This window comes from Ovis canadensis, chromosome 8 (genome assembly GCF_042477335.2).
Source record: "Ovis canadensis isolate MfBH-ARS-UI-01 breed Bighorn chromosome 8, ARS-UI_OviCan_v2, whole genome shotgun sequence".
NCBI lineage: Eukaryota > Metazoa > Chordata > Mammalia > Artiodactyla > Bovidae > Ovis > Ovis canadensis.
The window spans coordinates 36,656,360-36,675,751 of record NC_091252.1 but is presented as its reverse complement, the minus strand read 5'-3'; the positions used below and the strand labels follow the sequence as shown (position 1 = coordinate 36,675,751).

The 19,392-nt window shown below is 43.6% G+C and overlaps 1 protein-coding gene across 6 annotated transcripts in view; it reads right to left on the bottom strand.

The window, feature by feature from the left end:
- Positions 1 to 19,392, bottom strand: part of FYN (FYN proto-oncogene, Src family tyrosine kinase) — a 216,056-nt gene that overhangs the window by 166,370 nt on the left and 30,294 nt on the right. For 2 of the 6 annotated variants that reach the window (XM_069598089.1, XM_069598091.1), the window contains exon 1: positions 11,291 to 12,223. The exons of the other annotated variants lie outside the window; for them this stretch is intronic. The gene's annotated coding sequence lies outside the window, so the exon portion shown is untranslated. Of the gene's footprint in view, positions 1 to 11,290; positions 12,224 to 19,392 lie in introns of those variants that run through there. 6 annotated transcript variants of the gene reach the window in all.

The window sequence follows — 19,392 nt, the reverse complement described above, 5'->3', positions numbered from 1 at the left end:
GGGGGGAGGTTTCAGGGACTTATATACTTGTGAATTATTATTAATAATAACTTGCATCATTCTCCTAGACCCTTGCCCCAACACACACACACAAAAGTGTCTCCAAAGTATCTTTCTTGAACGACTCAGTTGAGTCAGGTAAATGGTGGGAGGAAGAGAGGGGTGTTGCTGAATGAACTGAAATAAGGCTGCCCAGTCCTGGGGACCCATCTTCCCACAGGTTCAGTGACTAGAAAATGAGAGATACCCAATCACTGCTTGGGTCAGCAGATGGGACAACCTGGCTGAGCTTCTCTCTTGGAGGGGCAGAGAGTCCCTGGTGCAGGAAGATGGGAGAGCAGTGGCTGAAAAGGAACACACAAGGGACTCAGGCAGAGGAGGAGTCCCTGGGGGCAGAGGCCCCTGGAGTGAAGGAGCTGGCGGGAGTGAAGGAGCTGGCAGATTTGAATTTGCTGTGTGTGGTGACAGAGTCTCCAGAGGTGGCTGAGCAGGGCGGGACTCAAGAGGAGGTGTGGCTGCGTGAGGCTGACCACGTACACCGCAGACTCTGAGTCCCCAAAGCGGACAGGGTGAAGGGAGGCGCATCCAGGGGAGACTGGGACAGTTTCAAGGACAGCTGTGAAGGCTGGCTCTGTGGTGCGGCTGATAAACAGCAGAAGGGGTGGAAGCGGTGGCTCTGTGGAAAACACATGGGATAAAAAGCTATCCATGTATTGGATGCCTGGAGGAAGAGAGCAGGCTTGCTTTTAGTTTTTGGGGAAATGGGGCCGAGGGAGACGGGAGAAGTCGAGGAGTACCTGTAATGACTGAGGAAATCACAGGAAACGTGAGAAATCAGCAGTGATGGAAAAGGAACCTCTGTTCCTGTTGCATTTAAACTGAGTTGTTAAATGAAGATACTGAATAAAAACATCCTATGGAGAAAAGGTGTAAATAAAAGCATCTCTGCAGACGCACAGATGTGGGAGAGATGAGGCACGGCCAGGGATGGGGCTGTGTGTGCGCACATCTGGGGAGGCTATCTGTACAAACGGCATTTTGATCAAGGAGTCATATCTTTGGGTCCATGACTGGGCACATTCAGGGAGCCCAGAGACCTGCTCCTGAGTAGCACAGCGTATCTGTGTTTGTGTGCATACGTTTTTCTGGATGGAGGATTCCTAGCTTTTTCATCTGGTGTGCAAAAAGACCCCCAAAGAGTGGTTTAGCTGGTATTAAGATCCTCAGCACTGGATGGGAAACTCCTCTCTTATCCACTTGACAAATGTGCCATATCAGAGCACGTCAAGGATAAGGTGCTAATGTTGTATTTATTACCAAATGTAAGAACCAAGGAAGAGTGACTCTGTTATCTTGTCACAAGATATGATAACACTCCAAAGACTACTGACATTGGCACACATGTTTAACCCAAATCTTTTAAACTAAAAATGTTAAAAGCATACTGAGGATTTTGCAAGTACAAGTTTCTTGCGAAAAGTTTACTATGTACAGTACCTTAATATAAGGGTATCTGGACCTGTTAATTTTCACAGTTAGATTCAAAGACTTGCCAAAAACACTGACTGGAGCTACTTTGACAGTCATGAAAATTTTCCCAAAAGGATGTTATCAACTAGACTGTGCAGTAATGACTATAAATACGTGACATGCCTGCGTTACTATAAATAAATATTGCATGTTCTCCCAACCCATTTAATTACTGTTCACCTAAAGCAGTGCAATTAAGAAACTGTGTTAAATTCTGAAAATGGGAAAAGCCCTCCTATCTCTCTCAGGTAGTTTTACAATCCTAACAATAGACTTAATGAAGCCTTTTAAAAGAAGGACAATTACATTAAAATGACCGGGGCACGTAAAAATTCATTACATAGATCCTCCTGCCGTCTGATGGATTAAATGCCTCATCACACTCTGGAGGGAAGTAGGAACAAAGAATAAAGAAAAATCACAACTTTCTGAGTTAACATCTTATGCCTGAGAACTCATCTGACTTTGAAAATCACTCAGGACTTCACCCAACACAGTAAGTGCAAAGAACATATGTTTGGTATCAGATAACAGCATGGTCCTAGGAGTGCGGACTGGCTTGTTGAATACAAACTGACATTACAATCCATGTCGTGATGATGCGAAACAAGACAAGTTTATGAAGCTTCTCTCTTGAGAAATGCTAAGGGCTACAAAACAATGTCCACACCCTCAGGATTGCCTAGGACTGTCCGCACCCATTATCCTCAGTTTAGTTCAGTTCAGTCGCTCAGTCGTGTCCGACTCTGTGACCTCATGAATCGCAGCACACCAGGCCTCCCTGTCCATCACCAACTTCCGGAGCTCACTCAGATTCACGTCCATCGAGTCAGTGATGCCATCCAGCCATCTCATCCTCGGTCGTCCCCTTCTCCTCCTGCCCCCAATCCCTCCCAGCATCAGAGTCTTTTCCAATGAGTCAACTCTTCGCATGAGGTGGCCAAAGTACTGGAGTTTCAGCTTTAGCATCATTCCTTCCAAAGAAATCCCAGGACTGATCTCCTTTAGAATGGACTGGTTGGATCTCCTTGCAGTCCAAGGGACTCTCAACAGTCTCCTCCAACACCACAGTTCAAAAGCATCAATTCTTTGGCGCTCAGCTTTCTTCACAGTCCAACTCTCATATCCATACATGACTACTGGAAAAACCATTATCCTCAAGTTCCTGCCAACGACAGTACCAATTGGCTGATTTTTGCTAAATGTATTCCTAAATGTTTTTTATGTTTTTCAGTTCTTATTATACACAGAGCTTTCTTTAACTTCATTTTCTACCTATTAGGTGTTAATCTATGGAGACAGAGTTGATTTTTGTATATTGGTCACCTTGTATCCTGTGATTTTACAAAGTTCAATGACTTGTTCTTCCTAGTAGAGGTTTAATACATTCCGTGTGTGTGTGTGTGTGTGTGTGTGTGTGTGTGTGTGTGTGTGTTAGTTGCTCAGTCATGTCTGACTCTTTGTGATCCCATGGATTATAGTCTGCCAGACTCCCCTGTCCATGGAATTCTCTGGGCAAGAATACTGGAGTGGGTTGCCATTCCCTTCTCCAGGGGATTTTCCCAACCCAGGGATTGAACCTGGGGCTCCTGGCATTGAGTGAGTGAAAGTCGCTCAGTCGTGTCCGACTCTCTGCAACCCTGTAGACTATACAGTCCATGGAATTCTCCAGGCCAGAATACTGGAGTGGGTAGCCTTTCCCTTCTCCAGGGGATCTTCCCAACCCAGGGATCAAACCCAGGTCTCCCGCACTGCAGGCGGATTCTTTACCAGCTAAGCTATGTGGCTTCCTTGGTGGCTCAGAGGTTAAAACGTCTGCCTGCAATGCAGGAGACCTCAGTTTGATCCCTGGGTTGGGAAGATCCCCTGGAGAAGGAAATGGCAACCCACTCCAGTATTCTTGCCTGGAGAATCCCATGGACGGAGGAGCCTGGTGTGCTATAGTCCACGGGGTCGCAAAGAGTCGGACACGACTGAGCGACTTCACTTTCACTCCTGGCATTGGCAGGCAGATTCTTTACCATCTGAGCCACCAGAACTTGTCTATATAAATTGGCATGTTGCCTGCTAAAAAAGACAACTTTACGTCTTCCCATCCAATCTCGATCCTTTAGATTTCTTGTCCTTGCTCTCTTCCTTTTCTAAAGAGCTATAACAGCCTATAGGAAGTCCCTGCTGGGACACTCTGGTTTGCCTTATGCCAATTTGGGCCCTTTGTTGGGCCATGAAGATTGGGCTGTGTGGAACTGTGGCCTTGGACAGAAAGATCCTGATCCTACCACACTATCTGCAGAAGACAAGGTACCTGATTCAGAGCCTCCAACTTTAAGGGATAAGAACTCATGGTTGATTTTCTCTGGTTTAATTACTTGCGTCTCTCAAGATATTGACATGTTAGAAAAAGAAATACTGGAAGGAATCACTGAATCTTTGAGATTTTGAGCTAGGAGAGCCCTTGGAGATTAAACCTCTCATCTTACAACAAAACTGAGGCTCAGCCTGTCCAGTGACTAGCTCAAGAGGCAGAGGGCGAGTCTGCTATTCTGGTCAGGATGTGAACTGAGAGTTCAGAGACTTGGATTCTAGCCTTGAGTAGGTCAGGAAGGTCCTCTGCTCTAACAGACTCTAGGAGTCTAGGGGAGATCTCAGATACTATATATCTTAGTCCAAGTAGAGGGGACAACTTGGGACCATGTGAATATGGGCATCTTTTTTTGAACTCTGGGCAAGATTACATTTTCCACTGCCTAGTCAATCTACATCTGGCTATTACTATTAAGAAATGAACTTTCCTCTCCCTGCCCCCAGTAAACTTACTCTGAAATAAGTTAGAAACTATGATCTCATAGAGCATCTCTGGCTCTTGTTTACATCAACTGTTGAACATGATCATCGCATATAATCTCAAAGTTTACAAAGCTCCATTTAACATCTTAGAGGTTACACACAGTCCCTAGGGATCTTGGCTGAATTCTTCTCATACATATTATTTGTACCTGTCTCTCAGAATTACTTGGCAGAGCTAAGAAAATCATCAGCTTGGTTAGCAAGCACTTAACATATTTCCTCTTCACTGGCCAAGAGAGGTTAACAAGGATGTCCTTAAATTAGCAAGCATATTTCTGTCAATCAAACGCATGTATTTGAACAGCTGAAATTCTAAGACTTTAGAAAGTCCAGTTCTTCAAATGTCCCCTCTTGTGACAAAAAGCATTCTTACTCATCACTCACTTCTCTAAAATAACCATCAGTTGTCACTGCTAAAAAAGAAGTTTCAAGAGGTCAAAAGTATGCACTAAGATCAGAATGAGGCCCCAACCAGACAAAATAGAAACCAGACGATAAAAGAGCATCACTCATAGCTGCTGGGTGTGTGCTGGGTGAGGCCTGTTTCGACAGAAAAAGGAAAGCTGGAGAAGAGGACAGGAACCTCCAAAATATCTACCTGCACAGGGGGTCTTCAGAATATCGTGTCATTTGAAAACAACCCTATGGAGGTAAACAACATCTTTAGCTCTTGAGGAAGCCAGTTAGGTAGCTTGACCACACGGTCAAACAGCTGGATAGTGGTACAGGGCAATCCGAATCCAGGTTGATCTCTCTTTCCATTCTTTTAATTAATTTTATTATGAAAGTAATATAACCACACTGAGAAGAAAACCCCTATAATCTCATTTACCCAAGTACAACAACTAACATTTTGGTATAATTTTTGTAGGCTTTTCTTACCCATGCATTTAGATTTCAGAATTAGGGTTATATTCCACAATTTTGTATTCTGTTCTTTAAAACTTAAACATCTGCCCAACTTACTTAACAATTTTTTATAATCATCATTTTAACTAATACGTAATGTTACACTGAACAGATGTGTCATGGTTTACATAATGAGATCTCACTTATGGAAAATTGAGGTTCTTTTATATATTTTTGGCAAAGCACACGTGTTATTTCCAGTATACAATGTTGCTTTCCCAAATGTGTAATGTCACCATCAAAAGACAATACCAATCAACAGATGATGAAAAATTACGATTGAAATATTTTGAAAATGCCACCATCACAGAGCTCTCTGGCCTGGAATCAAATAAATTGGATGAATGCTATTAATAAAGGGTGACCCAAAAATAACAAGTTAAAAAAAGCTGCCCTTCTGAGACTCCAGAGAGCACGTGCTTCTAATGGTTTAATGCTCTACTTTCAGTTCCACAGGAATGCCAACAAAAGACATTATCCTCACTCAAATCTCGATTTGGAAGAATGGAAATTCTTTGAAAACAAATTCTATCAGTTTTACGTATCACAGTCGTCAGGATTTGCAAATGCGGTCAAAATGCTCACCCAGGACCGGGTCATATGTCACAGTTAAAGTGCTGTGAAAAGGCCACAGACCCATATTTCTCAGGTCAAGTGAATTAAAACCACACAGCAGCTCTGAGTTCTCATCCGAGGTCAGATAAACAGCATTGTCAAACCCTGGGTCATCTACTCAATTTGTAAAATACAATGCATGCTGTAAGAAAAATTCCTGTGTTGGGAGGAAAGCAATCTCCCAAATCTTTGTGTGCCTCTGTGTGGATGACTGTTTTAAAAGCTTGACTAGAATCCATGCCACCCTCGTTTGATGTGGGAACAGACTCTTAAATGCCTGGCAGCATCTATCTGCTCCCCAGACAGAAAACTGAAGGTTCCTGCTGATCAGCGGAGACTGAGTGAAAACGGAGTGAACTGGGTGTTTCATTCTCACTGAGATGGAACCTGCTCCCTGATGCCAACGTGACCACGGTCCATGCGCTTTCACCCTTCCCGTAATGGTTGTGTAGGACCTGCACGTCCCCTTCCCCTTCATAACCCCAGCTGTTTCTACTCCACACTTTGATGGGGAGGTGTACTTCATCAAACCCTAATGACATCCTTTTCCTCACCAATATTTAGCTAATCATGCATTTCTTCTTCCCTTCGGACTTCCCCTTCTAAGTTAATCTGTTTACTCATGGGAATGTCAGATGGAATGTCCAAATATAACCACCTTGAAAAATATTACCCAGTAAAGCTGAAGACGCACAGACTCTAAGACCCAGAAATTCTTCTCTTAGGTCCCTATCCTAGAGAAACTGCAGCAAGATACACATACAAGAATGGTCACAGCAGCACTGTTTAAAATAGCACAAACCTGGAAATAACCCACATGTCCACTGAGAGGAGACTGGATAAATAAATTGTGGTGTATTCATATAAGGCAAGACCACACAGCGGTAGAGATGAATTTCATGCGTGACACTTCATGCATCGATGGGGATGAATCTTAAAAAATAAACATTGATTGAACAAAGCAAATGGTACAAGAATACCATTTATATACAACCCTGAGGCAAACAAGACTTAATAACAGATTGCTTAGGGAAACATGCTTGAACAGAAAAGCCAGGAAATGACAAACACAGAATTCAAAAGTGTTTCCTTTGAAGGAGAGAGGTACGGCCAAGGAGGAACACAGGGGCTCCTGAAGTGCTGGTGAGGTGCTAGCTTTTAGGCTGCATTATGGCACAGGGGTGCTGTGTTGTTTCTCTGCCTCTCTCCCCCTTCCTCCCTCCCTGCCCCTCTTCATGGAGGCATATATGTATGTATCTGGCACACACAGACACACTCCTGCGTATGTATTCCTGTGCATACGTCATAATTTTCCATGTTACACCGAGGGGCCCGCCTCCCTCAGTGCCTCTTCCCTGGCACTCTGACCCTCCATGGAGCCCTCAGCCGGGAACTCTGTCTTAGCCTGTGTGCGTGCTCCATTGACTCCCTGCTCCACTGAAACAAGAGAATCGCTGAAGCCCCAATAGGATGCTCTTCCTTCCTTGCTTCCAGATGCACTCACCTGGAGCACTGATCCAGGCCACCGCTGATGGGAAGGTAAACTCTGCAGTGACTTCTGCCTCAGAAGATGGTGGCGACCGTGTTGCTAGGGCGCCTGAAATGCTACTCAGGGTGCAGCGGAGTGGAGCTGTAGGAGGCAGTGCTGGCCCGGACTTTCCAAGCCTGACCCAACCACAGGGTCTCCTACTGCTCCCGAGAAGCTTGTCAAGTTCAAGCCATCGCTTTACTGCCGCCCAGCCTGACTTCCCCTTTGTTCCCATAAAGTTCTCTCAGGCCCCCCAGCTCTCAGACACCCAGGCTCCCAACCCTAGCATAATTCATCATCCTTCTTTCTCCTCTTTGAACAGGAGACCCCGAGATTACTTTTCGCTCTAATCTCAGTTATACATACAGTTATATCAGGAGTCCTGATCTTGGTATGATGGCCTTAATAAGAGTTCTTATTGGATTTATTTTATTTCGGGAATGTTGGTTCTCAAATCTATTTCCTACCCAGAAATGGAAACTGATAAAGTCTTTCAAAAGCAAATGGATTTGGCAAATAGTTTTTTTTTTTTTTTTTAAATTTCAGTTTGTTTCTTTTATGTCGTAGACTTCTTGTGGGAAAAATGCATAAATGTAACCACTGTCCTGGAGATCTCAGTCTGGTTAATTTGATTATTTTTCAAAAATGTTTCATACTGCCTGTATCATAACATGAAAACCAAACATCATGGCCCCATTTTAACTTTAATGGGCCTATTTTCGCTGGATCACAGAAGATATACTAAAGAATGAATATGAAAAAAATCACAAGAAAAGTAAGGTAGAGGTGCAAAGAGGTGACAGGATACTGTGAACAACTCTATATTTAGTCCCATGAGGAGCAGGATGGCAGGGCCCAGAAAGGGGGTCAGGCTCGGAGGATGGCTTCAACAGAATTCAGACGAGAGTTCAGCAATAATCGGAGAAACTGAAAGACAAGTCTGAACACCAGGCCAGGGAAAATGATTCCAAAGTCTGGGGTGCCAAGAACCTGACTCAGGGACACGGTCGTAGGAAAAGAAAGGAAAAAAGGAGGGCTCTTGGAGAAAGGCATCCAAGTTGGTCAGTTCCTTCAATTTGAGTGAAGAAAGTTCTCAATGATTATGAGCCAGGGGACATGGTAATATAAGAGAAAAAGCAAAAATCAGTCATTCATCATCTCAAATTTGAGCTGAAATATAGTGATGGATGTTCATGGACAAAGCATCAGTGAAATGAGGGCTGCTTAGAATTCACAAACAGGCCTATGGCATACACTGATTTGGGCTCTATACCACCACCCCGAAAGAAAAAAAAAAAAACAATTTCTAGAATTTCAACAAAAAGGAATGCTTTTAATTGTGCTCCTTGGTATATACCCCAAGGAAATGAAACTAACATCCACACAAAACCTGCACACAGATGTTCACAGTATTTTTTCCATAATTGCCAAAACTTAGTAGCAACCAAGATGTTCTTCAGGAGATGAATGAATAAATAAACTGTAGTACATCCAGACAATGAAATATGATTCAGCTCTAAGAAGAAATGAGCTATTGAGCCATGAAAAATATGGAGACAACGTAAATGCATATTACCAGTCAAAAGAAGTCAATCAGGTAAGTGTATGATTCCACCTATATGACATTTTGAAAAAGGCAAAACTATAGAGACAGTAAAAAGATCACTAGCTGCTAGAGGTTAGGGATGGGAGAAGGATGAATACGCAAAGCACAGAGGGTTTTTAGGGCAGTGAATATAATCCGCATGGTACTATAATGGTTGATATATGTTATTATGCACTTGTCCAAACCCATAAAATGTACAACATCAAGAGTGAATGCTGAAGCAAACTACGAACGGACTCTGAGTGAAAATGATGTGTCAGTGTAGGTTCACCATTTGTAGCAAACATCTGTGGAGGCGATGCATGTGTGGGGGCAGAGGGTACATAAGAAATTGCTGTGCCTTCCTCTTGGTTTTTCTGTGGACCTAAAATTGCTCTAAAAAATGAAGTCTGTTAAAAAAAAACAAAACTTGAAAACAAAAAACAATTAAGCACTTTTCCTGCCTTGACACATCTTCCTCTGTGGGGTCTGAAATGATTGTTTCTGCAGCTTTTTGCTTTTTCCTTCAAAAAAGAAAACATTACAGTTGACCCTTGAACAGCACAGACAGGGGAGGCTGGGAAGCCAACCTTCCGGGCAGTCAAAAGTCTACATGTAACTTTACAATCAGCCCTCCTTATCCTTGGCTCTGCATTTGTAGATTCAACCAACTGCAGATTATGCAGTACTGTAACATTTGAAAAAACTCTGCATGACTTGCATTTCAAACCCGTTCTGTTCCAGGATCAACTCTATACAGTGTCTTGTTGTTGTATTTACCATCTAGAAAACAATGAACCCCAATTATATTTTCCACTGGACGACTGTAGAAATAGAATAAAGAAAAGTCACTTGATTGGCTAGTAGCCAATATTAGTAACACCAAATATGAGAAGATATGGCAAATATTATAGTGGCTGTCAAAACTTTTTAGTTCTCTCAGCTCAAGGGTCATATTAAAAAAAAGTGCCCCTGACACAATGCCAATAAGGCCTCCCCATACCTAAAACTTAACTAATGATCTCTGTGAAAAGTGAAAGTGAAAGTCACTCAGTCATGTCCGACTCTTTGTGACCCCATATCCATAGAAATATCCAGGTCAGAATACTGGAGTGGGTAGCTATTCCCTTCTCCAGGGCATCTTACCAAACCGTTGATCAAGCCCAGGTCTCCCGCATTGCATGGGATTCTTTACCAGCTGAGCCACCATGGAAGCCCAAGAATACTGGAGACGGTAACCTAACCCTTCTCCAGCAGATCTTCCTGACCCAGGAATTGAACTGGGGTCTCCTGCATCGTAGGTGGATTCTTTACCAGCTGAGCCACATGGGAATGATGGCTGTAATAACTTCTGAATTTCATGAAGGGGTACTGAGAATGGGAGTTTAGGAAAGAATGGGTACATGTATATGTATGGCTGAGTCTCTTCACTGTTCATCTGAAACTATCACAACATTGTCTGTTAATTGGCTATGAAAGTGTTGGTCTTTCAGTTGTATCCAACTCTTTGCAACCTGATGCACTGTAGCCCACTGGACCCCTCTGTCCATGGAATTCTCCAGGCAAGAATCCTGGAGTGGGTAGATACTCCCTTCCCCAGGGGATCTTCCCCATCCAGGAATTGAATGCAGGTCTTCCTGCATTGCAGGAAGGAGCCTGAGCCACCAAGGAAGCCCCCAGTACAAAATAAAAAGGTTTTTAAAAATTAACAAAAAGAAAATAAAGTAATAAGACCTAAGAGCTGTTCAAATTTTGTCCCCATTATCAAATTCACTTTTTTTTTTTTTTGCAATAAGTCTCACGTTGATGAATGGGTCAAGCTCTCTGGTATAAGGGGGAAAAAAAGAACTCCTTCATCTGATAATAGTATGATAGGCAAAATGGCAGTTACTTTGTTTTTTAAATGACTGTTTCCGCCACCCCTAGTCTAGGAGGACCACTTTTCTTCTAATGATGAACAAAATCTTCCCACACACACACACACAAAAAGTTTTGTTTGTGTTAAATTACTGTAGCAAAAGATACAACCATGTTGTGGAAAGAATCCTTCCCTTGACAGAAAACCTCCTACCCCGTGTATGACTCTATTCCACAGCATACTTGGCAGTTAGTCAATCCTTGGACAGTATTGTCCAAAGAAAGAGGACAACAGACAGAAGGTGTAAATTATTACAACGTCCTCCCTTCCTCAGCATCTCTTCACTGACTCCCATTCGGGGTCCTCTAGTGACTGCAGCGATTTCAGGGCACCCTGCACCTCTCCTTGAGACACTCACCACAGCTGCAGGTTGACGAGTGATGATGCTCTGCTTCCCACACGGTCACCACCACACAGCTCTTTGGAGGCCCCATCAGGACTCACTCAGGCCCCTGGGCCCTCACACTCTTTCTGCTGCTTCACGCTGCCTGTGCTCGGCTCTGGAACCATCTCGCTTTCTCACGGTAGGCTTGTCGGAAGGACTATGCAAATGGATGCATTGTTTCATCTCTTCTTGTGTTAACAGAAATGGTCCACTTCCTCTCCTTCACTTTACACCCTGACTTTGTTCAGCGGTCGTGCATTTCACAGCTTCACGAACACCCCACGGCTTCCCAGAAGCCGCTGTGTTCACTCGACAGTGGGCTGCTCTCCACAGACCACACGGGACCCGCAAAGGAGGATCGGTCTTCAGTGGAGGCAAACGCTTTAGACAATGATCAGGGCTGCACATCCGAATACAGGGTTCTAGTCCCTCCTTTGAAGTCCCGCCGAGAGCTGATGCCCCCAGGTGTGCTCCAGGAAGCGGGGACCTCCGTTTGCTCAGAGCAAACAGGTATCTCTGCCCTCAAAATAGCAAACAACCAAGTACTCTTCCAACCCTCCTTCCTGTGGCACTGCCTGCATCTCACGGCGCTGTAACGGACTGTCTGAGTGACAGATTACAGGCAGAGAGCACCCTGATATCAGCAAAGTTCCGGACGGTCACTAAAACAGCTGAGCCAGGTGTGAAAACCTGGGCCAAGTGACAGCTGGGTTTGTTGGACTCAAGAGTTGACTGCATAGCCCTCCTGAAGGCACAAACATCACAGGGAGCAACACTGACTTGGAGGGAGGTCCTTGTATGCAGAGCCTGGGAGGTTTGTCATCCTTGCTTATTAAGGATGCTTTCATCAAGATATGCTTACGGAGATCACAAATAATTCTCAGATGAGAGGAGATAGTTAATTGACTGGAAGAAAGAATGCATACTTGAAATTAACACAACACTGTAAATCAACTATATTCCAATAAAAAAATTTTAAAAAGAATGTAGAAGAGCCAAGATACAGACAGAAAGAAAACAGAACAAAAAGAAAGGAAGGAAGGAAGGAAGACCAGAGATTTTTAAAGGATGTTGATAGGCTGAGCCAAAACAACAACAAAATCCCTCCAAGTTAACAGATAAAAATCCTGCTTCTGACTGCAAATAAAAAAAAAGAGAGAGAGAGAGAAAGAAATCTACTGTATAAATATAGATGATGTCAGTGCCTGCTCCAGATTCCCGAAACTGCTCTGTTGGGACAGCTCACCTTGATCATAAGCCCCCGTCCCTGACCCCAGACCCTGGGTGGGAGAGGCTCCAGGACACTGACTCCAGAGTCCCATCAATGTTACGACTCTGACTTCTGAGCTGGGGTTGGCTTTTACTCTCTGGGCTCAGTCTCCCATCCCCTTCTGGCAGTTGATCCTCCAAGTTGTTCTTGTAGACCCAACTTTCTACGGCTTCCGGCTGTGGTCTCGTCCCCATCCTCCACCACCCCTTTCATCTGGCCCCTTGACTCATTCGGCCATACAATCCTGCTACCCAGCAACATATGTCCATCCAGACTGCCGCCCGTGGAAGGACTCCCCCAGTGCTAGACCTTCCCAGCTCCCTTCACTGTCTCCTGTTACATACATGCTGCTCATATGTCTCCGTGAACGTGTCCCTGGCCATAGATCCGTCTATTCTCCAGATTCTCATCTGGATAATATTCTGGATTCCCAGCTGACCCCATCCTGACGCCCAGACAGAAGCCCAGCATTTTTACGTGGCAGGGGCAAAGGGGATGTGTTTAAAGCAATTCATATTTTAAAGTCTTAAGGATTTTTATTGAATACAAGCTTAATGCAAGCTAAGAGTGCCACAGAGCAGCTGAACCAGAGATATGATCCTGGTCTGCACTGGTTTAGCATTTAATGATGCAGAAAACGTGCATCTCACAGGCCTTAGTCTTTGGTGTAGAAACCTTACTCTACACTGGCTGAGACATCTCTGAAGTACTATTCATGTCTGAGTGCCATGCTTTCAAAGAGACAATGACATAAAGGGAATGCATCCAGGAGGAAGTAACCAGAATAACAGAATTCCTGATGTCAGGTAACGTAAGAAGATTTGTAAGAACCAGGGCTGTTGGCCGAGAAAACCTGGATTTGCGGGGATGGTTTTTCATGCTAAGAGCTCTTGCATGAAGGAAGACCAAGAGGCTCATCTGATGAGCAACAGCTTGAGGGCCTGCAGGGACACACTGGAAGAAGGGCTGACGGCAGTGACTGCTCATCCCATTCTGCTCCTTGTCTCTATGACCCTGTCTCTGTAGCCCGTTTCTCTCTCAGACTGCAAGATCTGATTTCCTAGGCGCCCCCCTGCTCTCAGAGCCCCTAATTCTTCATTCTCACATTAATCCCAATCTCAGAATGAAGACAGGCCTGGTCTTGCCTTTTCTGAGTGAGGCCTGGGGGACAAGGTTGGCTCCTAGGTCTTCCAAGTGGTTCCTTCTAGGAAGATCAAATTCACTCAAGTAACTTGCAAAATAAATGGTGACAGGCTTTATGTTTCAGGAAATGAAAAACACAGAAATTCCCCCAAGAGAAGGTGTGAGAGGCAGTAAAATGTCTCCCCCTCCCTAAGTTATTCCCTTCCTAATTCCTGCAATCTGTGAATATGGTCTGACATGAAATGCTGTGATATGATAAAGCTAAGAATGTCCACAGGAGGAGATGATTCTAGATTATCCAGCAGGTGCTCAAAGCTGTCACAGGCATCCTTATAAGAGGGATGCAGAGGGAGATGGGACGGAGATGCACAGGGAAGAAGGTAGCCTGAAGGCAGAGGCAGGGACTGGAGAGATGCGGCCACAAGTCACAGAGCATCTGGAGCCCCCAAACACTGGGAAAGAAGAGACAAGCAACCAATTCTCCCCCAAGAATCTCCCCCGAGATTCTCCAACAACAAAAGCCTCCGAAAGGCATGTATTCCTGCTGATACCTTAACCCTGGACTCAGACTCCAAAAGCATGAGAGACCAAACCTCTGTTGTTTTAAGACACCATGTTTGTACTCATTTGTGATGACAGTCACAGTAAACTAAAAGGAAGGTTTTCTGATTAGTTAAATTTTGCTGTGTGTGTTCAAGGGAGAAGTTTGAATTTGCATGTGTTTTTATGGCCTCTTCCAAACCAGACTTAGAACAAGGATGGCTCCGCTTTTAAAAGTGTTTGGGGACAGTGATAAAAGGCATCTTTTAAGCCATTCTGAGTGCACATTTTACTAATAATCTCTGCTTCACACACAAATTCAGCAGACAGTAAGTCCAGGCAGGGCAGACAACCAGATGGTTTAACCTCCACCCAGCAGGCCTCTTCACTTCCATGGAAGAGATGATCCAGCAATCTGCCTGCACACATGGGAGGAGAGAGCCTCCAGCGTAGGTGGGATCGTGTCTTGATTCTCTATTGTGATGTGGGCAGCATTTCTCCCCACCCTCACCTGGCAACATCCAGCCTTCGGAGAACGATAAATGCTACTGAGATGAGCAATACAACAGCAGGATCCCCCAGCCTAGGAACCGGCCTAGAAAGAGGAGGAAGGTCCCGCAGGCCTGCCCAGACTCCCACCACCACCACCTCTCCAAGTCAGCTCCCATGCTGTCACCCAGGGGCCTGCCTGGTGGCACCAGGTCAGGGTGCAGGACACGGTTCCCGTTTTGAGTTTCCAACATCTCCCTGATAAAAACATCATTACTATTTTAAAAACCATACCATAAGGGAGAAAGTCCTTTTAAAATCAAGGAAGGGAAAATGAAAGGTACATATAAAACTACCAGTTTGATGACATGAGGCCGATGATGATTCATTTGTCTTCTGCTCAAGAGAACCTCAGGACAGAACCTCCAACACGGAGCGGAAAGAGACCAAGACCCAATTTAGATCTTGCTGCTTCCAAGATTCAAGTCCTCGGGGAAATCACTTCATTTCTGTTGAGCTTCATTTTCCTCACATGCAAAACAGGACAAGTGAACAAGATGACATGTGGTCTACACAGTGGTTGGCCCGCCTGAGTTCATCAATGTTTGAGGAAAGGATAAATTAACTCTTCTGCATCCAGCAGCAGACAATCCATCCCAGCCTTTCAGCTCTTTCCTTGAATCACAATCTAATACTGTTACCCGCAGTTCTTCCAACTGCCATCAATATCTGCCTGAGTTTATAATATCTAGGAAGAGGGATCTCTTGTTATCTTGGAAATTTGAACTGGCAGAGGGCATGTTTTTTCTTCTTGGACAGTGGCGGCGCTTAGTTTTTACAATCTAGAGATATATGTCAAAGAAAGTTGGTCAGTTATTATGGGTGATGCATAACAACTATTTTTGGTCCAGGACTTTAAAAAGTTTGCTCTTCAATCTAAAACAGAATTCTATGCAAGTTTCTTGCTCCTAAACACAGACATTTCCCCATCCCCAACCAAAAGCCATTCCTTTCTCTTGATCCCTAATCACCAGGAGAACAGGCTGTGTCAGGGTTGGCCCCCGCTAAGTGAAACAAAGGCTGGTCTTTCCCGATGCTCAGTCACCAGCAGAATAGGTCAGTCTGTGTGTGAGGTTGGGGCAAAGGACATGGAGAATGGAAGCTAACTGGGCATCTCACAGGTCCTGAAGTTGGCAGTATTCTACGCACATGTGTCAGAGGGCCTAAGGGACCCACAGCACCTGGGGAGCCCTCCCCTCCATTCAGGAAGAGTATCTTCTACAGACAGCAGGGTGTTATACTCATGTTGGTCCTCCTCTTCTCTCTCTCTTCTCCTTCGAGCAAGCAGCATACCCAGGGAGGCGGTAACCCCAACACCAAATCCCCGACATGCCCACAGAGACACAGCCACATGCCTTCCCATTGACCAGCATTCTTAAGCCTTTGGACATTCCATATAAGTTCTGATGATCCTCTGACCCCTGGAAATTATATTACCCCCACTAAAGGCCTCCCTGATGGCTCAGTGGTAAAGAATCTGCCTACAATGCAGGAGACGCGGGTTTGATCCCTGGCTTGGGAAGATCCCCTGGAGAAAGGCATGGCAACGCACTCCAGTATTCTTGCCTGGAGAATCCAATGAACAGAAGAGCCTGGCGGGATACAGTCCATTGGGTCACAAATTTTTCTCTTTTCAACCGGCTGTGTAGGAATCACATATGACTTTAAAGCTTATTTTCTAATGCAGTCTTGAATTTTGAACCATTCACTGTTTAGAAAGAGATCTTTTTTTTTTTTTCACAAGACAACTGGCCTCACAATAAGAATCTAGGATTTTTTTTTTATCATTTCTTTTGGGACTTACTAAAACAAAAGACAGAAAAATGGAGTAACTTCTATGTGCATTCTACATTTACAGATGAACACAGAACCTACTCCATTTTTCAGTAATTCACTGAGAGAAAGGAAACAACTCTGAAGCAGGAGGTAATTTTTAAATTTACTTTTCTTTCTCAAGGATGATTTTAGTTGAGGTGGCCTACCAAAGAGACAACAGTATTTTGGCCATATTTGAGACCTGAAGGCAGCTATCTAAGCCCTGCAAACAGCTGGAATAGCAGTAGAGGAATTTTGGTCTCACTGACCTACAGATATAACAGGGGCCTCTCTCAAGGTAGATGCCAAAACACTTTAATCATGATGGACCAAGGCCATGTAGGGCACATGAAAATCAAACCTCTCTCCCCAGAACTTTGAGAGTAGTTATGACCAAAGAGATGTTAATCACATTCATTTAAATCAAGGTTTAAATTACCGAGTAAGATGACTCAATTTTATCAGCTTTTTATTTTAAAAAGTGCATTTTTGTTTTTCTGACATAAAAACAAAATTCAGTCAGTCGGTTCAGTCGCTCAGTTGTGCCCGACTCTTTGCAACCCTATGGACTACAGCACACCAGGCTTCACTGTCTATCACCAGCTCCCAGAGTTTACCCAAACTCATGTCCATTGAGTTGGTGATGCCATCCAACCTTCTCATCCTCTGTCGTCCCCTTCTCCTCCCGCCTTCAATCTTTCCCAGCAAATGACATATTCTTTAAAATTCACTTGAGGATGGGTTTCACTTTTAGAAGACACACCTTATATATTTAAATCAGCGATTTATGGAAACTATACTCAGAAGTATATTCCTCAATAATTCTATAAGATTCTGCAGAAAAAAAAAAAGTTTAATGTTTCCCTTGTGTTCTTACTGCTCCTCCCTTTAGACTTGCTTTACTTGCCCAGATGACTTCATTCTAAGAATTATTTATTCATTTGTCTGCTTGAAACTGTACTTTTGAGGATAGGGAATGATCATCCTATCTCCATATAATGCTATTAACAAGAATGATTTCCACAGATAAAACCCATAGCTGGAGAAGAGAAACATGATTTCTGGGGTATAGAATAAAGTTTTTAACTTTTCTACCTACCAAGGTAGCTTTCATTGGGTCTCATTACCCCTCAATTTGGTCATGTGGCATCCAACACCTTAAGAAGGCATACTAGGTGTAGGCTCTAGGCTTCATACATGAAGAATTCAGACCAAAGGCTACATTCCAGCAGGAAACAGATATAGATGGCTATTGTACAAATAACTATGCCTCCAGCCAGAGTGGGAGTCAAGGAAGACCTCTCTAGAAAGAAACATTGCTTTTTTACTACTTACTCATAAAACTTTTAAAAAGGAGATAACACAAATATACTGTCTCAACAGTCAAATTCATAGAATTGGAAGTGTATCGGTAGACGTCAGAGGGATGGAGGTGAGGTGGGGAGAGAGGATGGGGAGTTAGTGTTTAATGGGAACAAAGTTCATTTTAGGAAGGTGAAAAATTTGGGAGTGGATTATGGTGAGAGTTGTACTTAGTGACACTGAACTATATAGCTAAGCATGGTTAAAATAGTAATGTTTTATATTATGTGACTTTTATCACAATAGAAAATATTAAAAGATACATTGAACACTATATCAATTCCAAGGTAAGATGGGGCATGGGAAAGAGAAGGCTTTGGACTGGATAAGTATGACTAGAATCCTTGCTACTACTATGGTGCCTTAAGCAACTCATGGTAAGGGACATGGTCACCTCACAAGATTGCTGTAATGGTGAAGTGCGGCATACATAAAAAGCACTCAGTATGTAGTGGAAATCCAGGAAACTACAATAATAATAGAATGTATGCTGATGTATCTCTGAGCTTTGACATGTCAAAACAAAGCTAATTTTCCTTTCCTAGTTCTATCCTTACAAAAATGTTCAACTAAAAGAGAAAACTCAAAAATCCATTAGGAAACAAAGACATTCTGATATCAGTGAATTTTTTTTCACTTGGGTTGGCTAACAGGTATCATTTACTTAAACAATGGAGGTACACCCTGTACTAGATTCTTCCTGGCAGGTATATAAACACAGGCAAAAAGATTATTTGGCATATCTGTACTCAATAGCCTTCTCTGAGCATTAGGAAAAGATTCTGGAATAGAAGCTTTTGAATCAGAGCTTTTAAAATAGTGAACTCCCCTCTGGTGGTTAAGTGTTTTTCAGGTCACTAACTACTTGACTGAGAGGGTGTGGGCAGAACCCTTCAGAGGAGCCCAGACTCACTCGGCTCAAGAAGCATTTCCCACCCCAGGTTCAGCTTCTTTCAGCCTAAATTCCCTCAGTACTAACAAACATCCAATGCCCAAAACAGGGTCAGTCACACAGTTCATCCCACTGTTAGACACATCTTGCTGTCAGTACAATCCATCAGGCTCCACCTGTAAGGAGCTCCCAGCCCATGGCCAGTCTTATTAAGTCTTCTTTACACTGTGGCCAACAACCATTTTTCCTTTCTGATACAAGGCTCAAGTTAGAAAACAACAATTAAAAAATATGTTTCGTGTTTTTAAGTTAAAAAATGAAGAATTCTACTTGGTCCCGGAAAAGGAATTTTCCCTCTACTGATGAGAAAAATCAGGCTCAGAAAGGAAAAAAGATTTGCCTAAGATCTTAGAGCATGTGAACAGCAGAGCTGAAGCAAGAATTTAATTCATTCCACTCGGGGCTCCCCACTCCGTTTGCCAAGCCCTCTGGTCTGCCTGTGGG